At 35.7% G+C, this 20,321-nt stretch overlaps 1 pseudogene; it reads left to right on the top strand.

Annotated features, from left to right (window-relative positions):
- Nucleotides 1–6,597: 6,597 nt before the first annotated feature.
- The window catches only part of LOC130028612 (ran-binding protein 9-like), an 86,024-nt pseudogene continuing 72,300 nt past the window's right edge, over nucleotides 6,598–20,321 (top strand).

Below are 20,321 nucleotides of genomic sequence, written 5' to 3'. Positions count from 1 at the left end.
TCCCTTATATAGCAGTTATAGATTAAAGAAAATTTAGTTTGAAAAAGGTCATTTCATAGTGTTACAGCTACAAAGGTCTTTCAGACTAAGTAGATTAGGAGAGAAAAAGGAATCTCTTTAATTCAATTTAGGTGTCTATTCTTGGAATCTTTATCTCCATCTGAAGGAGGTTTTAGAATATAGTCTAGAAAATGACAATTTTATATCTCACTAGATGTGATTGGGCTGGAGCGATAGCACAGCGGGTAGGGCGTTTGCCTTACAAGCGGCCAACATGGCCGACCCGAGTTCGATTCCTCCGCCCCTCTCGGAGAGCCCGGCAAGCTACCGAGAGTATTCGATATGCCAGACACAGTAACAACAAAGTCTCCAATGGAGACGTTACTGGGCCCGCTCGAGCAAATTGACGATCAACGGGAGGGCCTTTTAGATGTGATTAATAAAATATACACTATCTTTACGTGTTTGGGTTTTTATTCTTATAAATATAATATTCTATAATGTTTCTTGATCTCTTCTTTTATTAAATAAAATTATTATTTTTTTAGTCTTTTTTCACTTTAGTTAAGCACCATGGTTTGCAAACTAGTTCACGACAATTTGTTACAGGCATTCACTGTCTCAACACCAATCCCACCACCACTGTCACTTTCCCTCCACCATTTTCTGTTTTCCCAACCACCACTCCCTCAAGACTGCTCCATAGCAGTCCACAATCATCTATCTTATATTTCTTGTGGCCACTAAATGGATAAGGAAGATTAAAAAAATACTTCAGTAAAAGAGAATTTGTGGCAATTATTGTATCTCACCCTGGGGACATTAAATCCATATCTGAGGGTTTACTAAGCTATTGCTACTCATTAAGTCTTCTATATTAAAAATCATATTATCTTTAAAAAATATTTATTTTAATAGAACTATACTCAAAATGCCTGAGGAATCTTAAATCTTTTGGATTGTTCTTTGTATATCTACAATCTTATTGCACTGTCTGAGCTATAAGTATAAATTATTCTGAGACCCTGGTGCTTAAACATGTATTAAAAATTATCTAAGAAGCTTATTCCAATGCATATTATTGGATTCTGTCAAATATATTCTTTTATGTTTATAGTAAGTAATCTTAACAGATTGAGCTAATTTCATTGTAGGTGTTTTTAGTCAAACTTTGAGAAAAGAAGATTTGTATGCTATTCACCCTAATTTACTTGAAATAAACACACAACCTTAAAATAATGGAAATTTTTCCAAGCTTAAACATTCCATATTTGTTTTCTTTAATGAATCACTAATTTGTTAATTTTAAAGTTAAAAATAAACTAAATTCATTAATAGTTATTTGAAATTTTGATTAGACTTCATACAGAAAATGTAAGAATTGAAACTGCTGGCTAGCTGTACAATAAATTATTGATGTAAGTTCACCATCTGTTTCTATGGATACAGATTCAAATTTTTACATTGTCATTATAGTATCTTAAATAGCCAACATGAATATATAGGTTTAGTTATATATGAAACAAGGAAGTTATAAATAAGTAAATACCTTTTATATTAAACAAAATAGATTTAAGGTATATTAGAAAACACTCAATGCAATTCTGGACAGACAGCACAAATAATTTGTATAGAAATTCTTTTATAAAGCTTATAGTCAGTTAAAAAGCTTAAGTTAAAATAATTTATTTTTTATGTGGCTTTGGTGAACTTGTATATATATATATATATATATATGTATGTATGTATGTATGTATGTGTGTGTGTGTGTGTGTGTGTGTGTGAAACACCATGAGGTACAGTTGTAGACTTACAAGTTTTTGTGCTTGGGTTTCAGTTATACAATGATCAAGTACCCATCCCACCACCAGTGCCCATTCTCCACTCCCACCAATCCCAGTATCCCTCCCACACCACCATCCCCCATCCCACCCTACCTCTGTGGCAGGGCACTCCCTTTTGTTCTCTCTCTCCTTTTGGGTGCTGTGGTTTGCAGAAGAGGCATTGGGTGGCCATCATGTTCAGTCTATAGTCTACTTTCAGCATGCATCTCCCATCCTGGGAGGATCTTCGCAGCACCCTTTATTTGGTGCTTCCTTCTCTATCTGAGCTGCCTTTACCCCTAGAGTGTGCGGCTGGCCTCGAAGCCATGGAGTGAACCTCCTGGTATTTATCACAGCTGTTCTTGGGTGTTAGTCTCTTATTTTGTTACTTTATGTTACCCAGATGAATGCAATCTTTCTATGTCTATCCCTCTCTTTCTGGCTCATTTTGCTTAGCATAATATTTTCCATGTAGTATCACTTGTATGTAAATTTCATGACTTCATTTTTTCTAATAGCTACATAGTACCCCATTGTGTATATTTACCAAAGTTTCTTTAACCAGTCATCTGTTCTTGGGAACTCAGGATTTTTCCATATTTTAGCTATTGTAAACCCTCCATGACATTGGCAAAACCCTCCATGACATTGAAGCTAATGGTATCTTCAAAGATGTCACGCCACTGGCCAAGCAAGTGAAAACAGAGATAGACAAATGGGACTATCTTAAACTAAGACGCTTCTGCACCCCCAAAGAAACAGTGACCAAAATACAAAGACAGTCAACAGAATGGGAAAGGATATTAGTCCAATACACATCTGACAAGGGGTTGATATCAAGGATATACAAAGTACTGGTTGAACTCCACAAGAAGAAAACATTCAACCCTATCAAAAACTTGGGTAACGAAATAAACAGAAACTTTCTCAAGGAAGAAATCCGAATGGCTAAAAGGCACATGAGAAAATGCTCCACATCATTAATCATCAGGGAGATGCTGATCAAAACAACAATGAGATATCATTTCACACCACAGAGACTCGCCCACATCCAAAAGAACAAAAGCAACCTGTGTTGGTATGGATGTGGCGAGAAAGGGACCCTCCTTCACTGCTGGTGGGAATGCTGACTGGTACAACCCTTTTGGAAAACAGCATACGATTCTCAAAAAATTATAAATTGAGCTCCCATTTGACCCAGCAATACCACTCCTGGGAATATACTCCAGAGAGGCAAAAAAGGATAGTCAAAGTGACATCTGCACTTGTTTGTTCATTGCAGAACTTGTATATAATTCTAATTTAAACTTAAACAAGCCTGGAGTGGTATCACAGTGAGTAGGGCATTTGCCTTGCACACAGCCAACCCAGGTTTGATTCCTCTGCCCCTCTCCCCTCTGGAGAGCCTAGCAAGCTTCCTGTGGTGTATTTGATATGCCAAAAACAGTAACAACAAATCTCACAATGGGGACATTAATGGTCCCCACTTGAGAAAATCAATGAACAATGGGAGGACAGTGGTACAGTACTAAACAAGTTAAGATAGATGCTAGGTAAGCAGGTACCATATTTCATATTTATTTATGATAAATTTTTATTTAGTTATTACCATATTTATTACTGCACAATCATTACAACCTATTTTCTCAGTAACATGGGCACAATATTTTAGTGTCACAAAATGATCACATCCTACTTTTTTGCAAAAAAATTATTGACATAATATCTGTGTAGATATTAACATATATAAAGTATGTTATTTGCATATATACTTAAATAAAAATTATTTTTCTAGGACCACATTCAATTTTATGTTTATAGTAGTGAGTTAATTTTGTTCCAAAGACTCAGTCCAGATAAGATCATTCATTTTATCTTATCTCTGAATGATTCAATAATTTTGTTGCATTTCTCTATCTTTGAGAAATGACAGAGTAGGCAAAACTAAATATTAAAGAGATAAGAAAGTTTGTATTCTGGGAGCAAAACAAAGCATATGAACACCCAATAAAGGATTCAGACAGAATATTCTATAATTATTTTTAAATCTCTCTTTAGAAGAATGGCTCTCTAATATAATTTCTATTAACTATAATTTACTCTCCAACTTCTTAATATTTCCAATGAAACCTTGTAATACAGTAATACAATAATGGACTTTATGTATTGATTTCTCAAACAACTTCTTCCAGCCTATTCAATAATATTGTATTAAGTTGATTAACCCTAGTGTTAGTAAAATATGTAGGATTCAATTTATTAGGAAGGAGGGAGGCTAAGAGAAAAGATGATGGCTTAGAAAAATATAAAAATGTAAACTGAGTCAAACAATGTAGTGAAACAAAGCAAAGAAAATAAATTAAATAGAATTAGACATAAGGCATGTTCTCATTCAAGCTACTGTTAATCTCTGGACCTAGCTCTATTTTTTTTTAATCTTTAAGCGTTCTGATTTATAAAGTTACTCAAAATACAATTTGTATTCAGTGTTTCAACACCAATCCCACCACCAATGTGACCTACCCTCCACCAATGTCCCCAGTTTCCCACTACCCCCTTTGTGAAGCCTGCCTGATTATCAGACACAAAACAGTCACTTTATATTATTTGTTATAACAAAATGGCAAACAGCATTATCAAAAAATACTTGAGTAAAATAAAAATTATGAAAATTTTTATGTATGAAAATGGTGGTATCAAAGTCATTAAAGATTTTTGAGTTCATTGAGTTTAGAAGGCTTGTCTGCTGCTTTGCCACCTAATTTTTATGCTTCTACTGGGCAGTTAGCAGCACCATGAAATTTGGAGTACATATGGAGTCGCATGCTCCGGGGATTTTAGAATTGGAACAATTCAGTGGCTTGAAGCTTCTTTTGAGGTTTATTGTAAAGTTGTGACGCTGGACCATTTATATGTCAGAAGATATGGGGTGTGGGTGGGGCTGCAGAGCCTTTCAGAATAATGGGGTGTGGAAGGAAAGCTGCCTTTGCCCACCCTGAGAAGCCCCAGAGTTCTCAGCCTGGAGACCGTTCTACCTGGGAGTTTCATCAGCTTGGTGTCTCTTCCAAGATTAGTTGAGAATAAGTGAAGCTGGGCTGTTTATATCTTGATGGATTTGTGTTGGTGGGTGAGGGAGGGGGTAGGAGAGAGGAGGGGCGCAGGGGAGATTCTGGGATTCTGACAAACTAAGGAATCAGCCCATCCCCATCCCAAGAAGGAGAGTTCTCAGCCCAGAGACCTTACTGCTAAACCTATTTGCTTCTGAATTATGACATATGCATTCTTCCTAAGAATACCGGTTTTTGCCCAGAGCTTTTTTTTATAAGGCAATTAAAAACAATGACAGATTTTTACAGATTTGTTTACATTTGTTCTTTTCTCTGTTTTAGAAAACATATTAAAGGCCCTAGGAAATGACTCAAAGGTAAAGGTATTTGCCCCTCATGGGTCATGTCCCCAGTTAGAATCACCCCATAACCCAGTATAATTCTGATTTTATAACAAATGCCACTTCCAGCACACCACAGCCACATATGTAAACACTACAACCAAGTGTGTAATCCTGGACTCTAATGCAGCAACAATAGCAATGAAGGAAAGAAATATGGGATACAAAAGTATTTATTATATAGATCAGAGCTAACCGAGTTTAGTCAACAAAAAAGATTGAAGATAAATAATGATCTCCAGAGTTAAAAATATTAAGGTGATATTACTTGACAAACTGATCATAACCAAAATATGGTAAGGAAAGTGAGTACCTAAAAGCCAGAAATATAATACAGCAGGTAATACTGGACACCTACATGTGGTAAGTCCAGGTTCAATTCTCAGCATCCCTTATGAGCACTACCAGGAGTAATTCCTGAGTTCAAGTCAAGATTAAGACCTAAGCACTGTCGGGTGTTTCCCCCCTCAAAAAATAGTGAATACTTTTTAATTTTTGAAGCTAAGTCTGGTTAGGGTGTTTAAGGGAATCTGCCAGCAAATTATTAAAGAATTTAAGAAATATTAAGCAATCTTCATTGTCAAAATATTATTCAAATTGAATCAACATGAAGACAGTGTCAATTTCTTTCAATGGCATAAGGATGGGCTCGAGCGATAGCACAGTGGGTAGGGCATTTGCCTTGCACGCAGCCAACCCAAGTTTGATTCCTCCATCTCTCTTGGAGAGCCTGGCATGCTACTGAGGATATCCCACCCGCACGATAGAACCTGGCAAGTTCCCTGTGGCGTATTTGATATGCCAAAAACAGTTAACAAGTCTAACAATGAAGACATTCCTGGTGCCTGCTCAAGCAAATTGATGAACAATGGGAGGACAGTGCTACAGTGCTACAGACATAAGGATAAAATAAGAAAGGATAGACGGTATCATAAGAAAAAGTATAAGTGGCTAACATGAACTATGAAAAATATCTGGATAGTGGGTCAAAGAGATAGTACCACATATAGGGTTTTCCTTTTCTTGTATGCAGTCAAGTGGGTTCAATTTCTGGCACCCTATATGGTCCCAGGAGCGTTCCAGGAGTTATCACTGAGAACAGAGCCATGACTCAATCCTCAGTACTGCCAGGTGTAACTCCTCCCCCCCAAAAAAGGAAAAAAAAAAGAAAATCTTCTAATGATTTTTTTCTTATCATTGGTTTGGAAGCAACAGCAGGAAGCATAGGATATATTGATTTAACCTTTGTCTTAGAAGATTTAAAGATTCTTTTGATGGTAGTACAGAATACTGTGATCATCAGAAATATAAAACACAGCAAATGTTATGACTCAGAGTTACAAAGTAAAGAAGGCTTCCAGTCAGGACCACATAGAAGGAATGCAGTCCAAAAGAGGTGTGAGCAGCCTGAAGCTGTTAAGAGAAAGCTATGACTCGCAGGTAAAGTTATAGAGGTTCCCCGACCCCTGGAAACTCTGAGTATTCACTCATTTTTATAAATCAGTTTTAGGGATCTGTCCCCAGTTTTGGTTGTTCATCCCAGAAGAAGAGGGTGTAGTACTAGGGTACTAGGCTGTAAAAGGACAATAAGGAAAATGGCTCAGGTAGGGACTTTATCTACTAATCAAAAAATGATCAGTCAATTTAACCAAAACTTAAAATTCAAGTCAAGATAGCATTTTTAAAAATTAGTCTTTACTGACAAACCTAGGAAAATGGAGACAAATATTTTTCTCCAGTTCCAGTTCAGTCAATTGCTGTATGAAAATAATTTTCTAACTGTTTCATTAGAATCAAATTTGAACAATGTTTATCAAAGTATACAGGATTATGTATGAACTTTCAATAAATAATAGAGGCACAATTAATCTCATCTCAAAGCTTTAGAGAAATATTTTAGAAAATAAAATGTAATTTAAAGTTGAGATTATGAAGTATATCTGAGTCTTCAATATAGAAGTTGTAGATCTGTTTTAAATAGGTCTCCTCCCCTTCTTACTTTCAAAAACAGGGACTTTGAGTAAAATATTATATTAAGATACGACATGGATCTCTGCAGAAATGTTTCTCTGATTCTGATTAACTTCCAAGAAAGATATTTATTCCCTCACTTCTTTCTCAGTAACTGTGTCTCATACACACATACTCGACCTCTGTTAATATTTTCACTGAAGAAATTATTACAATAACTTTGACGACCATTTTAAAAGAATATAAAATATTAATAATTACAGAAATGGTTGCTGTATTTCCTAATCATCAGAGATTTATAGTTATGGAAAAAACTCACAAACCTCCCTGATGCTGTTTTTAGAGATTTTAACACTGTTCCAAATGTTTGCCAGCATGATCTAGTAACAGCATATCTTATGTTTCAATATTGATTTCTTTGATCCCTAAAACTAAAATTTGTGTGAAATAAAATTATAGTGAATAAGTTAAATAACAAGAAAGACAACCATGTCATTCATATCAGGATGCATTCAAAACTAGTTTCTCTAAAAATTATAGAATTAATCAATATATCGAAAGCGTTATATTTTGAGGTGTTGAATAAAATAAGCATTGTATGAAAAATTTCATGTTTTGTTCTGCTCTTCATTTGGATTGCTATTGCTCTTATGTCGTTGAAAACTAAACCTAAATAAAGGTGGCCATTTTGCTATTTGGCTGTATCATTTGTTTTATTCTAAGAAAGGTAATCACTTTTTGGTGTCGTGAGGAGCATTTGCTCTGGGGTTACTCCCATCTCTGTACTCTGGAACTACTCCTGGCAGTGTTGGGTGGGACTATATTGGGTGTTGGACCATCCGCACCAGAAGGCAATTGCATTACCTGTTGTACTATCACTCCAGCCACTGGCAAATGCTTTTACACTACATACTTTTATCTCTGTAAGCAGAGAGCATTTTATTACTTGATTGATTTGTTTTAAAATTTTAATTTATAGAATAATTTAAGTATAAACAACATGAAATAATTTTAACCAAAAGTATGAATTTATAGTTGAATGGATTTTTAAAACCCTATTTTCTCCTTTGAAAGAGTATGGGTGATTGTGGTAAGGAAAATTCACAGAAAGTACATTTTACTAATGGAAACTCTACTATACGTGGAAATGTTGAAAAATTATTTGGAATAATTATGGTAAATGAAGGTATTATGTTTATTTTTGAATATAGTATATTTTCTCCAAAAAACATCTACAATAGTATTAATTAATGGTGTCAGCTTAAATTATTTCAATGGGATATCTATGATGGAGCAGACATATATTATAATCAATATCTGAAAGTGGAAGTTTGATTCAATAACCCCAAAACATATAAAGGCAAATGACACATGATTTTAGAGGATAACAGAATAATTGCTGTTTCAGTAGACAGGACCCACATTTAAGCTTCTACCTTTTCTCTTTTATAGATTGTGTCCTATTGAGTAGATGAAAGCTCTGTCAAAGACATTAAGCGAGGGAAGATATGAAAAGACTAGAATCTTATAAGGAACTCCTCCAAACCCATTCAATGGGTTATAGGAAAGGGGAAATTATTTATATATTTAAAAAATCAGTACTCATCAATACACTGGCTCAGCTCTTCACACACTACCTGTCTGAATGCAAGGTTCCATCCCAGTAGAAAACCAGCAGGACTGTACTACTGTACAAGAAGGGAGACATCCACGACATTGGCAACTATTGCCCGATCTGACTGTTGTCTGTCGTCTACAAGCTGTTCACTAAAGTCATCCTGAATAGGATTGGCAGAACACTAGATGAAGTACAACCATGTGAACAAGCCAGTTTCCAAAAAGGATTTAGCACAATCAACAATATCCACATAATAACAAAGCTCACTGAGGTTTCTTCGGAGTTCAAGATGCCACTCTGTCTAATGTTCATTGATTTAAAGAAGGTCTTCGATTCTGTTGAGACTGAAGCGGTCGTCGAGGCCCTAGCCAAATAGGGCATTCAATGTCAATACATCAGGATCCTCTGTGAGCTGTATTGCGGATTCACTACCAGGATCTCACCATTCTACAGGGAGATGATCATTGACGTCAAGAGAGGGGTTCATCAGAGTGATACCATTTCATTGAAACTCTTCAGTGCCACCCTTGAGAATGTCATGAGACGACTGGAATGGGAAGTATTGGGAGTGTAGATACAGTCAGCAACTACATCACCTCCGCTTTGCTGATGACATCATTCTAATAACATCTAACATCAACCAAGCAGCTCAAAAGCTGGCCGACTTCAACCGTGAGTGTGGAAATGTCGGACTACAGCTGAATCTCAGAAAGACAATGTTTATGAAAAACAATCTTGTTCCTGATGTTCTATTTGCTCTTAATGGAACAACCATCTCCGAGTGCAATAGTTATATATACCTAGGTTGAGAAATCAACATGACGAATGACCTGGCATCTGAGAGCAGCTTGGAACGCCTACAAGAACGTCAAAGAAATAGCTAAGAGGATGAAGAAACTCCAGCTCTGGGCACATCTCTTCAATTCCACTGTTCTTCCTGCATTAACATACACCTCAGAGACCTGGGCCGTACAAAAACAGGATGAGAACACTATTCGGGTCTCCCAAGGAGGAATTGAAAGAGCTATGCTTGGACTCTCACGTTTCACTCAAATGAGAGAAAGAATCTGGAGTTCTGACCTTTGTTGATGGTCAAAAATCAGGGATGCTGTCTTTTTTGCCAAGGTATCAAAAATCAGATGTGGTGGACACGTAATAAGATTTGGAGATGACTGCTGGACTAGAGCCATTACCGACTGGATTCCACGAGACGTCAAAAGATTGTGTGGCCGCCCACCTACAAGATGGTCAGACTTCTTCTTCAAGACCCTGAATGATCAGTTTGAGGCTCTTTGTGTTCCTAGAACGAGCAGACGCCATTGGGCTACACTTGCATGCCACAGGGACGAATGGAGACATTACTGGTGCTCACTCGTGCAAATTGATGAGTAATGGGATGTCAAGTGATCAAGTGATTTCAAAAAATCGCATTTTCTTTAAAGGTAAAGGTAAATGTAAAGGCCCTCCCGTTGATCGTTGATTTGCTCGAGCAGGCCCAGTAACGTCCCCATTGGAGACTTTGTTGTTACTGTGTCTGGCATATCGAATATGTCATGGGGAGCTTGCCAGGCTCTGCCGTGCGGGCGAGATACTCTTGGTAGCTTGCCGGGCTCTCCGAGAGGGGCGGAGGAATCGAACTCGGGTCGGCCATGTTGGCCGCTTGTAAGGTGAACGCCCTACCACTGTGCTATCACTCCAGCCCGCTCGAGCAAATTTTCTTTAAATTTATTATTAAATATAAATATACAAAATATAGAATTATTTTTCTGGAATTGACTTACCAATCAGAATGATCATTCCCTTCTTCATAACTGTGTATCCAATGGTATGATGTTGAATTTGGCATTGGTAACAGTATTTACATGAAAAAACATGGCAAATGCAAGTTCAAGTTATTTTGTTTTAGAGATCTAGGGTAGCAGAACATTACTGTGAATATTTGAGAAATTAATTTAGAATTTAATTTGGATTTTAAATCAGTTACTTATCACACCTACTTCCAAATTTCTTAAATCTTCTTTTCATATTCTTTTCACCACCTGCCTTCTGTCTAAACTATAGTCACCTCATCTTAACAAACAAGGCAAGTCATACTTTATTTATTCCTACTTAATTATTTAACAGCTTTAGCTATCTCTCTATTCCTATACATATGCGTACAATTATATATAACATACAATTCATGTTTTATATATATGTTCATGTTTTCTTACTTCTAGGAACTTGAACATAGCGATGCACTGGTTAAAATAAATTTTTCACATTCATGTTTGTTTCTCATCAATTTCAACTCACTCAGCTTTTGACTCCCCTGTAAGAAACCTTTTCCTTACCTTTCTAGAACTACCACAGACTGAACCAACTTATTTTGTCATCACGTTGTAGATTCGGGTAACTCTTATTTTAGGATATCATATCGTGGAGTCTTTATTTGTTTTCTATTGCTGCTATTCTATAGTACCACAAATTGGTTTTGGAGGTCAGAAATTTCAAATGGTCACAGTGAACTGAAATCAAGAGGTTAGTGAACTGTATTACTCTATCAAGGCTCTAGGAGAGAATCTACTTCCTTGGTTTTTTTATTTTTTATTTTTCCCTTTTCCTTTTCTTTTCTCTCCTTTTCAAAGGATGTCCACAATTTTGGTTCATGGTCATATTTATCTTCAAAGCCAATAGTTCTCACTTTTGATTACATTGACACTAAGTTTTCTGATTTTGTTTCTTGTTTAAGAAAATGTAAGCTTACACATGCCCACCTAATTGTTTCTCATACTTTTTTCCTCCTGTGACCCCCTTCTTATATTGTTTTGTTCCTGTAATCCCCGGTTTCCTACTGCTTAGCTGATGATGCCCTAATCTTGTTTTATGGCCCAAAATAATTACATGATTTTAACCTGTGAACCTCTTGAAATATACTGGATCTCCACAGGAGGTCATATGGTCCCTGACTGAAAAATGAAGGCAAGCCTTAATAATCCAGGAAAATTTATTTTAGAAAAAGATGATTATTAAAATTAATCATATCCCACCTCAGTTTTCCTTTGTGATATAATATCATATATTAACAAATCCTGAGAATTATCAAGCATACCTGTTTAAGAAATCATTTCTTTGTCTACCAAAATATTCTAATTAAAAAAATATTTTAGGGGACCATATCTGGCAATGATCAAGGCTTATTTCTGCCTCTTTGCTTAAAGTCACTCCTGGTGGGGCTTTAGGGACCATTTGTGGTTCTTAGGACCAAAGCCAGGTTAGCTGTGTGACAAGCAAGTCCCTTATCCAATATTTTTGCTACCCCTAGAGTCATAATTTTATTTAACTTATATGTAACAATCATTTAATGTGTATATACATGCTTTTATTTAATTGATAATATATTCATAATATATCGAGCACTTATACAGCTCTAGACACTGGGATATACTATACAGTGTCTAGTACTATAAGTACTAAATATGCAATATTTCAAAAATCAGTATTCATAAAATAATTGTTTTTTAGAGTATTATGGAAGTTTAAAATTAGTAACATTTTGTGAAAGTTTATACCTTCTGTCTTTCATGAGTTAAAAGAGGGTCTTGAAAAGTCTAATCTTTCTATATACCATAGGTTAAAATAAAGTTTTGAAAAGTTTACTGATCATATCAAATTATTTTACTAGACACAAAATATGCAAATTTCTAGGTTACATTATATAAAAAAATTAGGCAGACATGGTCCAACACTTTCCTTTATATAATCTTCCCAGTTTCAGTTGAGTTTCTGATTACATAAAGTTGTCCTTTATATCTCTATTTTTTATGATCATAGAATTGATGTTGCAATTACAAATCATGGACAAAACTGAAGACTTCTTGATTACATATAGCATAATGATGCAGAAAGTCATGAGTGTGGAATCAGGGGATGTTATTAAATTTGTAGCTTCAATTTAGTAAAAGATGATCATTTTATATATATTGGAAATTATGTGGAAATATACATTTTATAGGGTTAAGTGAAGTTAAATATAGTTCTAGTATACATGTTATTCAAAGTTTCTATTATATTTTATTGAATTATTAAAAAGAAGAGACTGATGCTTGAAAATTTTATGTCTGAAACTCAGTCATGAGTAACTTTGTAACTCCTGGTGATTTGATACATTTAAAAAAAAGCTGCATATTTTGAGACTAAGAATCAAGGACAAAATCATGAGAGTAAATTAAATGTTAAAGTAGCAATTGTAGTGGCCCACAGAGATATTACAGGAGCTAGGTGGCTTGCTTTGCACATGGCCAACCTGGCTTCTATCCTCAGCATCCTTTACCATATCTCTGAGCCCTCAGAAGTAATCCTTGAGCACAGAAGTAGGAGTAAGTTCTGAACTCTACTGGGAGTAACACCCCCCAAAAACAAATAAACAGACAAAAAGTAGCAATGGTAAGAAGCAAGTTCCGTACAAATTTCATTTATATGTCTACTGTTATACTCAAAGCTGAGAAGAAAATACTTTCAGAGAAGGGCTGATAGTAATGGTAAACAAAAAATCCTTAGATATTTTATTCAATTATGCCTCACACAAAGGAAATCTGTGGTAATTGATGACTAATTCACCATAAGTCATCCTGGAAGATAATGAATAATTTTTCCTGATTGTAGTCCTTTGGCATGATTAAAGCTGATGACTTTATAAACATTCATTTTTCTTATGGAAACATTTAGTCCTTTTATTTTGTTAGTATTAACTGTAAGACAAGGAGCAGCTTATTTATGTGATAGCTTTTCATTTAAAAGAACGTGGAGCATGTGGTCAATTTTTGATTGAATATGTAGAACTTGTTCCAGATTACTTGGGTTTTATAACTCAATTAAATATTTGGATGAATGCCAGGTCAAACATAGCTTAGAGTTAAAGTTAAATTCTAGATAAAATTAAAATATTCCATGTTTCAGGGCACAGGTTGACTATCAATCATCTTATTATTAGTTTCTGTTTATTGAGCTCCTACAAAGAGTAAGAACTGTACTAGCTTGCTTATATAAATGTGTGCATAACATAACTACTAAATGCATAATGTTACACTTGGATAACAAATGAGGAAATAGTCTCAGAAAGTCCTAAGTCACTTTTCCAAACCTTTCATATGACTGAAAATATTGGAGTTGAAGACATAATATTGGAGAATATTTACTTGGGGAGATTATTCCAGGTGGAGACTGTTTACTATTAAATCCCAGACTTGCTATGAAAAGGATTGTTAAAATCTTGTTTTGGTGACCTTATACAAGTAGTTAAAATGAAATCATATTTCTCAGAATTTCCCTTTCTTCATAGATGTTTAAAATATGGTAAAGATACATCTGTACCTATATGTTCATTGCACCACTCTTCACAATAGCCAAAATCTGGAAACAACCCCAGTGCCCTAGAACAGATTACTGGTTATAGAAACTTTGGTACATCTACACAATGGAATACTATGCAGCTGTTAGGAGAAATGAAGTCGTGAAATTTGCTTATAAATGGATAGACATGGAGAGTATCATGCTAAGTGAGATGAGTCAGAAAGAGGGAAACAGGTGTAGAAGGACTGCACTCATTTGTGGAGTATAAAATAACAAAACATGAGACTCACATCTAAGAATAGTAGATACATGGGCCAGGAAGATCACTCCATAGCTAGAAGCCTGTCTCATGAGTGGAATGGAGAAGGCAGCTGGAAGAGAGAAGGGGTCACTAAGAAAATGATAGCTGGAGGAATCATTTGAAATGGGAGATGTGTGCTGAAAGTAGATAATGAACCAAACATGATAAGCTCTCAGTATCTGTATTGCAATTCATAATTCCCAAAAGTAGAGAGAGAGTGTATGGGTAATATTGTCTGCCATAGAGGCTGGGGGAGGGTAGCAAAGAGGGGGTATATCGGGGATATTGGTGGTGGGGAATGTGCACTGGTGGAGGGATGGGTGTTTGATCATTGTGTGATTTTATCCCAAACATAAAAGCTTGTAACTATCTCACGATGATTCAATATAAAATAAAATAAAATAAAATAAAATGTGATCAAAATCAAGAGAATTTGTACCATATGGAATCTAGAAACAGAGCAAAGAACATTGTGCTCTGAAGGTCATCATGAGTGAGCTTACTCTGTATATTTGTGAGAGTAACTTGGATGCCCTTACCTAAGAGATAAGGAGGGTACACATATTATTTCCTTCTGAACTTCACTCAGAACCACAGAGTTGTACTTGTTTGCTTTTGAAGGTGGCATTTCTCATGAGGGTGCTATTTTTTTGTGAATCTCTTCTAGTTCCTGTTTATGTTTCTTCCTTTTTCTTGGACCCATTGCCCCGAAGAAGGACTTCCTGACTGGTAGGAATCAATCTTTCATAGAGTTCTTTTCCATCTTCTACTATTTGGGAAGTATATAATATTTATAATATATCATTAATTATGCATTATGTCTTATGTTTCAGCCACATTTCACATCTGTAAAATATGTCTTACAATGATAATAGTGAATAGATTATTTCTGGAACATTCTGACAGCGTATCTTTGTAGTAAACTATAATCTGTCTTTCTTAAAATGCAAGTTATAGTCATTTTTCTTTGCCTAAAATGAGTGATTTTTAAAAGCTAAGATAATCTTTCTAAAGCTCATTCTATCGAACTGCATCAAACATATTGGAGTCAGTATGATTTACATGCTTAAATTTACATTCCTGTGGATAAAATATCAGCTTGTATTATTCACTGACTCTTGATTGTGAACCTCATGTAAGTCATACAAATTACTTTGCATGGGATCAATTCTAATCTTTGCTGTTGAGAATTTAGTTCTTTGTATTAATTAAGGTGATTGACTTGTAATTACTTCATTTATTTATGTCCTTATTCAGCTTCTTCATTTAACAATTCTAACAATTACTGATTTTATTCTTACAAGAAATGTATTAAATCTTCAGCTAAGTTGACTTTAAAATATTTAAAATCTGTGTAAGATATCAATATGTATTTTCCTCTGCATATTACACAGTTATAGCTTAATCTAGTCTCTTATTTGACATGTTTGGATTATCTCTGTATCAGAATCCATGTAATTCAGGCAATAAACATGAAATTAATCCCAATTATCTGAAAATAAAGAAGAAACAAAATTAAGATACTATTAAATATATTCTGGCCTCCCTTATTTTAGTTCTTTTTTTTTTGATTTTTTGATCCCATAATTTGTGAGGAAACTAACATGAGACTTTGGTGACAATGGTGATAATAACCAGCAAAGTAATTAAAGTCCTTTGTGTTTTCTTCAATATTTTAAAGCTTTAACCATGCTTTAACCCAATATTTAAGTTAAACTTATGGAATAATCAAGTACTGTTAGCCTTATTTCAGAAGTGAGAATATTGCAATTTAGTAATTTAATAACAAAATAAAAGAGCAAAACAACAATTAAGCCAGGAGGTCAAGTCTGTTTCATCAATTTTTTCCTATTTTATGTGTTCAAATTAAATATTTGTAGGGGCTGGAGCAATAGCACAGCGGGTAGGGCGTTTGCCTTGCACACGCCCCACCAGGGTTCTGTTCCCAACATCCCATATGGTCCTCCGAGCACCGCCAGGGGTGACTTCTGAGTGCAGAGCCCAGAGTAACCCCTGTGCATCCCTGGGTGTGACCCAAAAGCAGGAAAAAAAAGTTTGTAATGGAAAATAAAAAATATAATGAGAGATCACCCATATTTAGAGTTTAATGACTCCTTTATTTTTATCAAACCCAGTGATATTATCAAATCTCTGTGGTTTTAACAAGTAATTTAATTATCTGTCTTATTTTTTGAATTTATAAATAAATCAGTGCACTTATAAGATGTTTGCATAGTGCAGACTATCTTAACAAAATGTCATAACCAGAGGCTAGGTCATCTAAAAACAGACTTTATTCATAGTTATGGAGGCTAAATGTTCAAAACCAAGAATCCAGCCCTGCCAGATTTTGATCAAGATTTTCTTCACATTTTTCAGTCATTCACCCTCTGCTCTCCTCTGTCTCTCTCTCTAGCGCTCTCTTTTTCTCTCTCTCTTAAAATTTCAAATTTAATTTTAAATTAAACTTTAAAATTAACTTAACTTATTCACTGTGTATTAAAAGTTATTCATTGTTTATTTTCAGGCACACAGTGTTGAGCACCAATCATTTCACCATTGTCCATTTCCTTCTACCAATGTGCCTAGCTCCGCCTACCCCTCATGCTCCAACCTGACTCTAGATCAGGCACTTTTCCTTTCCACCATTGTCCTAGTGTTTCTTCCAATAATTTGCACCCTTTCCCCCACCTTCAATCCATTATTCTTTTATTTGTTTTGTTTTGTTTGGGGATCATAGAGAGCAGTGCTCTTGATTTACTACTGTGTTCATGGATCACTCTTGGTGGGGCTTGGGATACCATAGAGGATGTCAGGAATTGGTCCATACTATCTTTCCAGTTTGCTCACCTTCTCTTTGTACATGAATTTGTGTCAGTGTATGTTTGTGTGTACCTGTGTGTGAGAGTGAGGAGGGGAGGGAGAGAGAGAAATAAAGAGAAGGGGGGGAGGGGAGGGAGAGAGGGAGAGACAGTTTTTAGATAGCCACTAATTCTTTCATAAGGGACCTATCTTCATTACATTCATAACCTAATCTAACCATAATTTATTGCCCAAAGTTTGTCTCCCAATATTTAGAATATTGGGGTTCTTATGTAACTTTGTTAAGGATGAACAAAAACATTGAAACTGTAGCATTCCAAAAGTGGGAGAAATAATTACTAATGATGAAAGGACCTGAAGTTAGGATGAGTTTATTAATAGAGGTTCACTAAGCAGTTCTGCATTAAATATTGTATCCAAAGGGACATATAAATGGCTGTGATGGTGCAGTTGATTAGTTAACTGAAACATGAACTAAAGGTAGCACAAAGTGTGCCAAGGGTAGTGTCAGACTCACACTGGTGTCATGTAGGTCCAAGGACTCAACAGGCAGTTTGGGATGTTAGATGGTATTTATTTATCCTTAATAACCACATACCCATTCTGAGGGTGTCTAGAGTAAAATCCTTAACCAAAGCTCTTAGCATAATTGTGTGAAAGACGCTCCAGAATTTTTAAAGTGTTCTGTTTTTGCTCTTCTCGTGTATGCCAGATCTTACAGAGGAAGACATAATCATTATACTTGAATTAAAAACTTTGAACCAATGGTAAAACTTGTACCCATTTGGTCACACTCAAGCCCTAAAGCTAAGATGGACATTAGTCCTATAATAGACAGAAGAAGCAAAGTGGAATCAGAAACTTCTGCCCTTTGTATGCCGATGATTTGGTAAGACAATCATACTCTTCCTAGAAGTGCAACAAATAGGGACATTACTAAATTCTTATTTAATGTGTGTGCTAAAAAGTGTAGGTCAAAAGATTTTTAAATATGAATCATGAAAACAGTCATGCACTTCAATCAAGTCCCATACTGAGCCAAGCTACATACCTAGAAACTTTAAGTAAAGGAAAGGCTGGGATATATTTACTAACAAGGACCATCAGTAAATATTAGGGGCAAAAGGTCTCAAGAAATGCTTAAGGGGACTGGAGGCCACTCCAATAGTGTTGTAGGGTCACTAGAGTTATGCCTAATTGGTCCTGATAGACCATATAGTGATGTGATTCAAACTCAGAGCCTCATTCAGCAGGAATTAACTCCCAGCCTTAACCAATTGTCATGGGTCTTTTTTTTGTTTTTGTAGTTTATCTTTAGTCCAGTTTTACTCCCAAAAGATCTGTAGTTTCTTAGTAATGAAACAGTACACTTGGGGGGAAGAAAATAATAATAACATCTATGAACTAACTTGGTAGTGTTTCTGAACTGTTACTTATTCTAAGAAACACAAAATGTCATGGCAAAAAGCAAATCATAATAGGAACTCATGACAGTTACATTAGCACAGCACTGTCCTCCCGTTGTTCATCGATTTGCTCGAGCAGGTACCAGTAATGTCTTCACTGTGAGACTTGTTACTGTTTTTGGCATATCTAATATGCCACAGAGAGCTTGCCAGGCTCTGCCTGTGGGCAGGATACTTTTGCTAGCTTGCCGGCTTCTCTGAGAGGAATGGAGGAATCGAACCCGGGTCAGCCGCGTGCAAGGACAACACCCTACTTGCTGTGCTATCGGTCTGGCCCAACAGTTACATTATTAACAAGTATTTAGCTCATATCTTGCCCATAGAAGTAAATGCGGTGGTTCCCATTATATCTCTATTTCATTTGCCTATTTGTCCTTGCAGAAGACATGTTGGGAAGGAAATGGCAATGAGACTCTAAAGCTTAACAGAATGATATTTTAAGTGATTGCTGCTTTCTGATGTGGTTTCATTGCTTGAACAAAATAACAAATACTTGGGTGCCTGATATATAGCTTTTGATTTGATCTATCCTTTATCTTTGATATCTGATAAGAAACACCACCAGAAGTATTTTGCTTCTAGCTGGCAAACCAGCAATATGCATTCGCTGTTTACATCAGAATTATATTGACTCTCCAATCCTCTCAGAATTTAGTTTGCATGGATCTTGAGAGCCTTTTTCCTCCGCAAATTATTACACCACTCCGTCATGTTGATGACATTATGCTGATCGATCTTGTTCTAGTAACTCCTCTAAACTTATTGACAAGACAGAGTGTAGGAAAAAAATTCAATAAACATTCAAACTCCTTCTATCTCTATGGATTTCCTAGGGGTCCTATGATGTGGAGCATATTGAAACATTACTTATAAGAGTAGGATAGATACTTGCATTTGACCCTTCCTACAATCAAAAACAATTTATGAAACACTTTGGATTTTTGGGGCAGTGTATTGCTGCTTGGAGAGTGTTGTTTTAATAATTTTCTGAATACACCTGAAAGGGGTTAGCTTCGAGTAGGGGCTAGAACAGGAGAAAACTCTACAAGCAAAACTATTATGAAAATGCCTTTGATTTTGTGTCACTGATTCAGCCGATCCAAAAAGATTGAAGTTGCAGCAGCAGACAAAGACATTTGATGTCTTTGGCAGTCACTTTTAGAGTAATCACAGAGTAGGCCCTTTGGATTTTGGAGCAGAGTCCTACCATTCTCTGAGTGTATCTGTTCTTCTTATGAGAAAAAGCTCTTGATTTACTTTTGAGTTTTAGTAGAAACTGAACACATGAGTCACCAAGTTACCTTATCACCCAATCTCACCAAGTGAGATTCTGCATGAATCTACAAAGTCATAAAGTTGGGCATGCACAGCAATACTCCATCATCGGCTGGATGTAGTGTATATTCTATCATACCTGGGAAGTCCTGAAGGCCCAAGTAATTTACAGGAAGAAGTGTTACAAATGCCTATGGTTTTCTGCTACACTTCTCTCCCTCAGATTGTATCTATGACCTTACAGGGAATTTACTATGATTGACAG

This window comes from Sorex fumeus, unplaced genomic scaffold (genome assembly GCF_029834395.1).
Source record: "Sorex fumeus unplaced genomic scaffold, SorFum_2.1 ptg000003l, whole genome shotgun sequence".
NCBI classification, from domain to species: Eukaryota; Metazoa; Chordata; class Mammalia; order Eulipotyphla; family Soricidae; genus Sorex; species Sorex fumeus.
Note: the sequence above shows the minus strand (reverse complement) of the source record. Positions and strands in the feature narration are given on the sequence as shown.